This window comes from Somniosus microcephalus, chromosome 1 (assembly GCF_052327205.1).
Source record: "Somniosus microcephalus isolate GS21.2 chromosome 1, FLI_Smic_1.0, whole genome shotgun sequence".
Taxonomy (NCBI): Eukaryota; Metazoa; Chordata; class Chondrichthyes; order Squaliformes; family Somniosidae; genus Somniosus; species Somniosus microcephalus.
In genome coordinates this window covers 27,320,897-27,326,899 of record NC_140987.1, presented here as the reverse complement: position 1 = coordinate 27,326,899, position 6,003 = coordinate 27,320,897, and the positions used below count along the sequence as shown (strand labels likewise).

The 6,003-nt window shown below is 46.8% G+C and overlaps 1 protein-coding gene across 2 annotated transcripts in view; it reads left to right on the top strand.

Moving 5' to 3' along the window:
• Positions 1–647: 647 nt before the first annotated feature.
• Positions 648–6,003, top strand: part of hpf1 (histone PARylation factor 1) — a 40,334-nt gene continuing 34,978 nt past the window's right edge. The window contains exons 1-2 of one of the 2 annotated variants that reach the window (XM_085976924.1): positions 648–2,821; positions 4,050–4,259. The gene's annotated coding sequence lies outside the window, so the exon portion shown is untranslated. Of the gene's footprint in view, positions 2,822–2,862; positions 2,952–4,049; positions 4,260–6,003 lie in introns of those variants that run through there. The other variant, XM_085976975.1, reaches the window with a different exon arrangement.

The following is a 6,003-nucleotide window of genomic DNA, read 5'->3' as shown; positions in this document are numbered from 1 at the left end:
AAAATTCTTTCATTCAATTCCTAATATTGGCTTAACTGGTTTTAGCAGACGTCATGACTCCTAGCTGCTCCAAGTTCAATACAAAAACCATGTGATTGCTTGGTGTATCTATTGAAGTCATATCTTCAAAGTGTTCTAGAGGTACCATATTTATAATATGTAAATTAAAACCACTTTAACCAAGGTGTTTCATGCATTTCTAGCTATCTCAATTGGTTGCATATCAGACTTCGGAACTCCATATTTCCAGCTTAACATAAAAACTATTTGACCAGCAGGTGTTTCTTTTACTTGATGTCATTTTTTCAAAGGCACATGCCTCTTTTAATGTTTCTGTGTTTCTGTTCAACGTGTTGGTTTTTAACACTTTACTTGGGTCATTCCATTGTGTTTCTCCCAAACTCCAGACCTTTTCGAAGCGCCAAACTGCTATTTCAATAGGGCCATTGTTTCTTGGTCAATAACCCATTCCCATTTCAAAAGCTTGTGGTTTTTACAACTTTGTTAACAACTGATCTTTATCTCAGAAGCCTGTATTTCTGTTTACAGCTTGTGTCTCTGAGGTTTTTTAGATTTTTAAACCCAGTTTCTCATGTTTTAATAATATCAGAATTTTCATAGGATGGTGTCTTTTTCTGAAATATGGCTTATTCCTTCACAGGGTTCTCTTGCTGTGTCGGAGCTCCGAGTAAAGCGCTTGTTTTGGAAGTTTCGTATCGGGCATGTGGACAATGTGGTCCATCCATCAGAGCTGATCGAGTGTGGTCAAAGCTTCGATGCTGGGGATGTTGGCCTGAGCGAGAACATTGACGTTGGTGCGCCTATCCTGCCAATCATGAAGACCTGGATTAACTGGGCTGAGTGTGCTACGCCACAAGCTCCACGCAGTTGATGCTGAATCTTGATTGGGGTCCTAAAACCAGCATTGGAACCCTGATTTGCACCTCCAGGTTCCCCTCCAAGTCACAAACCATCCTGACTTGGAAGTATATTGGCCGATCCTTCATCGTCGCTGGAACTCCCTCCCTAACAACACTGTGGGAGCACCCTCACCACAGGGACTGCAGCGGTTCAAGAAGGCGGCTCACCACCACCTTCTCGAGGACAACTAGGGATGGGCAATTAAATGCTGGCCTTGCCAGCGACGCCCGCATCCTATAAATGAATTTAAATAAAAGGCACCTAACTCCTGTTTCACCTGGCAGTCACAGCCAAGTCGCGTAGTTCTAGGGGATTCAATAATTAGGGCCTTTACTCCGGTTCCTGTGTTCCTAACACCAACGCACCCGTTATAGAAACATAGAAACTAGGAGCAGGAGTAGGCCATTCGGCCCTTTGAGCCTGCTCCGCCATTCAACAAGATCATGGCTGATCATCCAAACCCTACACCGACAGCCATCCCACCCAAGCCCTATCCCCGTAACCCCACATATTTAATCCCCCCTAACACTAAGGGCCAATTTTTTTATCATGGCCAATCAACCTAACCCGCACATCTTTGGACTGTGGGAGGAAACCGGAGCACCCGGAGAAAACCCACGCAAACACGGGGAGAATGTGCAAACTCCACACAGACAGTCACCCGAGGCCAGATTTGAACCCGGGTCCCTGGCGCTGTGAGGCAACAGTGCAAACCATTATGCCACCGTGCTGCCCTTATAAGCGGTGGAGACTGTAGTGTGTTTCCGTATCTCTCAGAAATGTCCCCAAGCGCTTCGCACACAAGGAAGCATTCCTGATCACAGGGACGCTGCAGACCCTGCTGTAATGTCGGCAATGTGCTACCTACAGGCGAATCTTTCATTTTCTTCCTTTAAAAGGAAAACAGGCGCTTTCCACTTATCACCTCGTGTTCTCGACTGGAAGCCGATTTTCAATCCAGCCGGTTATGTATCGCGAGCTTTTATCTTCTTGAAAAGCCTTGTGTGGAATTTTATCCAATTCCAAGTAAGTTTGACCCACCCACTAGATTAGGTCCACTGATTCAATTACCTCCTCAGAGAATTCCAGTTGATTAATGAGGCATCACCTATTGCTTTCAAATTCCTGCCAATTGCTCCTTATGCTCTCTAAGCTCTTTAGATGGATGTTGATAGCATCTCCTCAAACATTTTCAAGCATATTGCCCACTGCGGGTATTGAGCTTGCTGCTCAGTACTTCCCAAAGTTCCTGCCTCACTCCTTTACAGAATATCCCTGTGCTTGGTTCGTCGCTCAGTGGGCAGCACTCTCAGTACTGGGTCACAAGTTTGTGGGTTCATCAGCCCCACACTCGACACTTGAGCCCATAGTCTAGGCTGACACTCCAATCTGATACTGAGGGAGCCTCTGCTGCACTGTCAGAGTTGCTGTCTTTTGGATAAGATGTTAAACTGAGTCCCCCACTCTGAACTCTCAAGTGGGTGTAAAAGATCCCATGGTACAATTCGAAGGAGAGCAGGGCCAATATTTATCCTTCAACCAACATCACTAAAACAGATTATCTGGTCATGATCACATTGCTGTTTGTGGGAGCTTGCTGTGTGCAAATTGGCTGCCGCGTTTCCCACATTACAACAGTGACTACACTTCAAAAAAGTGCTTCATTGGCTGTAAAGCACTTTGCGATGCCCTGAGGTCGTGAAAGGCGCTATATAAATGCATTACTTTCTTCTTCTTTCTTTCTAGTCCTGAAATACAGCTCCTTGTGTCTAACAATCTCCTAGAACTATTAACCAGTTTGTGCAATGTGAGAGCCTTGCTGACTCCTCCAGTTTAACATTTTGCTTATCGATGGCCCACGTACTTAACAAATTAATTATGGTCCAAGTTCCACCATAAGGTCAGTTATTAAACTTTAACTTTACACTTTTACAGCTCATTATCTTGTTTCTTCGAAGCTGAAGGGACGTTTGCGCCAAGCAAAATTTAACTAACGCATTTTTAGTCAGAATGAACGAGAAAGACAATTGGTATAATGACTTGGCTTTAGAATAAATTTCTCAGTAATGTATTGTTCTTATGATAATCGTTTTTTGATTACAATATGTTGGCATATAGTATGGTGTATCTAGTGCAGTCATATGGTATAGTGCACAAAGTATATTCATATCGACTAGAACACAAGGTGTGTTACAAGGTACAGTCATATTGTGCAGTGTGCCTGATAAATTCATATTTTACAGTATAGATGGTACATTCATATTTTATTGTACTTGGTACGCAAACCAGGTGTTGTGGAAGTTGGACGAGAAGAAGCCCTGACAGGGGGTCAGCCGTGGCTCACACTCTCCGCTGAGTCAGAAGGTTGTGGGTTCAAGACCCGCTCCAGAGACCCGAACACATAATCCAGGCTGACACTCCCGGTGCAGTACTGAGGGAGCGCTGCACTGTCGGAGGTGCCGTATTTCGGATGAGACGTTAAACCGAGGCCCCCCGTCTGCTCTGCTCTCTCAGGTGGACGTAAAAGCTCCCATGGCCACTATATTGAAGATATATTGAAGGGGAGTTATCCCCAGTGTCCTGGGCCAATATTTCCCAGCAAAAAACAGATTACAGGAAATTTTGGTTTATCCAGAGGTTAACTGTCCGGAATGCTCGATTCACCGGCAAAAATCAGGAGCCGTTTCGTTAGGTTTTTTTTCTTTTCGTTGCTTTTTTTTCACCAGTCAGGCTCTGCAAGGTCTCGCTGAAGCTGTTGCTAAGCTACAGAGATGCTTGCAAGGTACGGCCAACTGTTTAGAAGCTGTTGCTAAGCAACAGGGTTTGTTGCCAGATATGGAGCTCAAAAGCTCCATATGTTTCAACATTAGCGCTGGTTTGTCCGGCAGTTTTGATGGGACGGCAACAGCTCGGTCCCGTCGGTGCCAGATATCACAAAGTTTCCTGTATCTGGTCATTATCACATTGCTGTTTGTGGGATCTTGCTGTGCATGAATTAGCTGCTGCGTTTCCTACATTACAACAGCGACTACACTTCAAAAAGTACTTCATTGGCTGTAAAGCGCTTTGGGACATCCTTAGCTGGTAAAAGGCACTATATAAATGCAAGTCTTTCTTTTCTTTTACAGGCCACTTCGGTCCTGCGAGGACTCCTCCTACGGGATGTGCTTCTGACAGCCGCGACTCACCAAACAACAACAACAACTTGTATTTATATAGCGCCTTTACCATAGTAAAACGTTCCAAGGTGCTGCACAGGAGTACTATAAGACGAAAAATTTGACACCGAGCCACATAAGGAGAAATTAGGGCAGGTGACCAAAAGCTTGATCAAAGAGGTAGGTTTTAAGGAGTGTCTTAAAGGAGGAGAGAGAGGTAAGCGAGGCAGAGAGGATTAGGCAGGGTATTCCAGAGCTTAGGACCTAGGCAACAGAAAGCACGGCCACCAATGGTTGAGCGATTATAATCAGGGATGCTCAAGAGGGTATAATTAGAGGAGCGCAGGTATCTCGGGGGGTTGTGGGGCTGAAGGAGACTGCAGAGATAGGGAGGGGTGAGGCCATGGAGGGATTTGAAAACAAGGATGAGAAGTTTGAAATTGAGGCGCTACTTAGCCAGGAGCCAATGTAGGTCAGCGAGCACAGGGGAGATGGACGAATGGGACTTGGTGCAAGTTAGGACACGGGCAGCCGAGTTTTGGATGACCTCAAGTTTATGTAAGGTAGAATGTGAGAGGCCAGCCAGGAGTACGTTGGAATAGTCAAGTCTAGAGGTAACAAAGGCATGGATGAGGGTTTCAGCAGCGGATGAGCTGAGGCAAGGGCGGAGACGGGCGATGTTATAGAGGTGGAAGTGGGCGTTCTTAGTTATGCTGCGGATATGTGATCGGAAGCTCATTTCGGGGTCAAATATGACACCAAGATTGCGAGCAGTGTGGTTCAGCTTCAGACAGATGTTAGGGAGAAGGATGGAGTCAGTGGCTAGGGAACGGAGTTTGTGGCAGAGACTGAAAACAGTGGCTTCGGTCTTCCCAATATTTAATGGAGAAAATTTCTGCTCATCCAGTACTGGATGTTGGACAAGCAGTCTGACAATTTAGAGACCGTGGAGGGGTCGAGAGAGGTGGTGGTGAGGTAGAGCTGGGTGACGCCAGCGTACACGTGGAAACTGACACTGTGCTTTCGGATGATGTCGCCAAGGGGCAACATGTAGATGAGAAATAGGAGGAGGCCAAGGACAGATCCTCGGGGGACACCAGAGGTAACAATGCGGGAGCGGGAAGAGAAGCTGTTGCAGGTGATTCTCTGGTTACGATTAGATCGATAAGAATGGAACCAGGCGTGTGCAGTCCCACCCAGCTGGATGACGGTGGAGAGGCGTTGGAGAAGGATGGAGTGGTCAACCGTGTCAAAGGCTGCAGACAAGTCAAGAAGGATGAGGAGGGATAGTTTACCTTTGTCACAGTCGCATAGGATGTCATTTGTGACTTTGATGAGAGCCATTTCGGTACTGTGGCAAGGGCGGAAACCTGATTGGAGGGATTCAAACGTGGAATTGCGGGAAAGATGGGCACGGATTTGGGAGGCGACAGCACGTTCAAGGACTTTGGAGAGAAAAAGGAGGTTGGAGATGGGGCGGTAGTTTGCAAGGACAGAGGGATCAAGGGTTGTTTTTTTGAGCAGAGGGGTGATGATGGCAGATTTGAGGAAGAGGGGATAGTACCTGAGGATTCCATTGGATTCCATTGCTACAGGATAGCTGGATTCCCCAGGGGTGCCAAGGTGGCATGGATGTGGCATTCTAGGCACCAAGCGAGCAGCCGCTGGTGCATGTGAGAAGGGTTCCTATTTCCAGGACATCCAGCTCATCTGAGACGCAAACCAGGCTGTGTCTCAGCTATCCTGTAGCAGTCCCCGGCTCGGTGCCTCTGCTGCTTGGCAGGTGATGCCGAAGTGGATGAAATCGGCTGCTCTCGATGAAGTCCGCAAGCATGACCCCGAGCTTCCGGTCGCCTGTCACTTTAATTCTCCGCTCCACTCTGACCTCTCTGTCCTCGGTCCCCTACATTGTTCCAATGAAGCT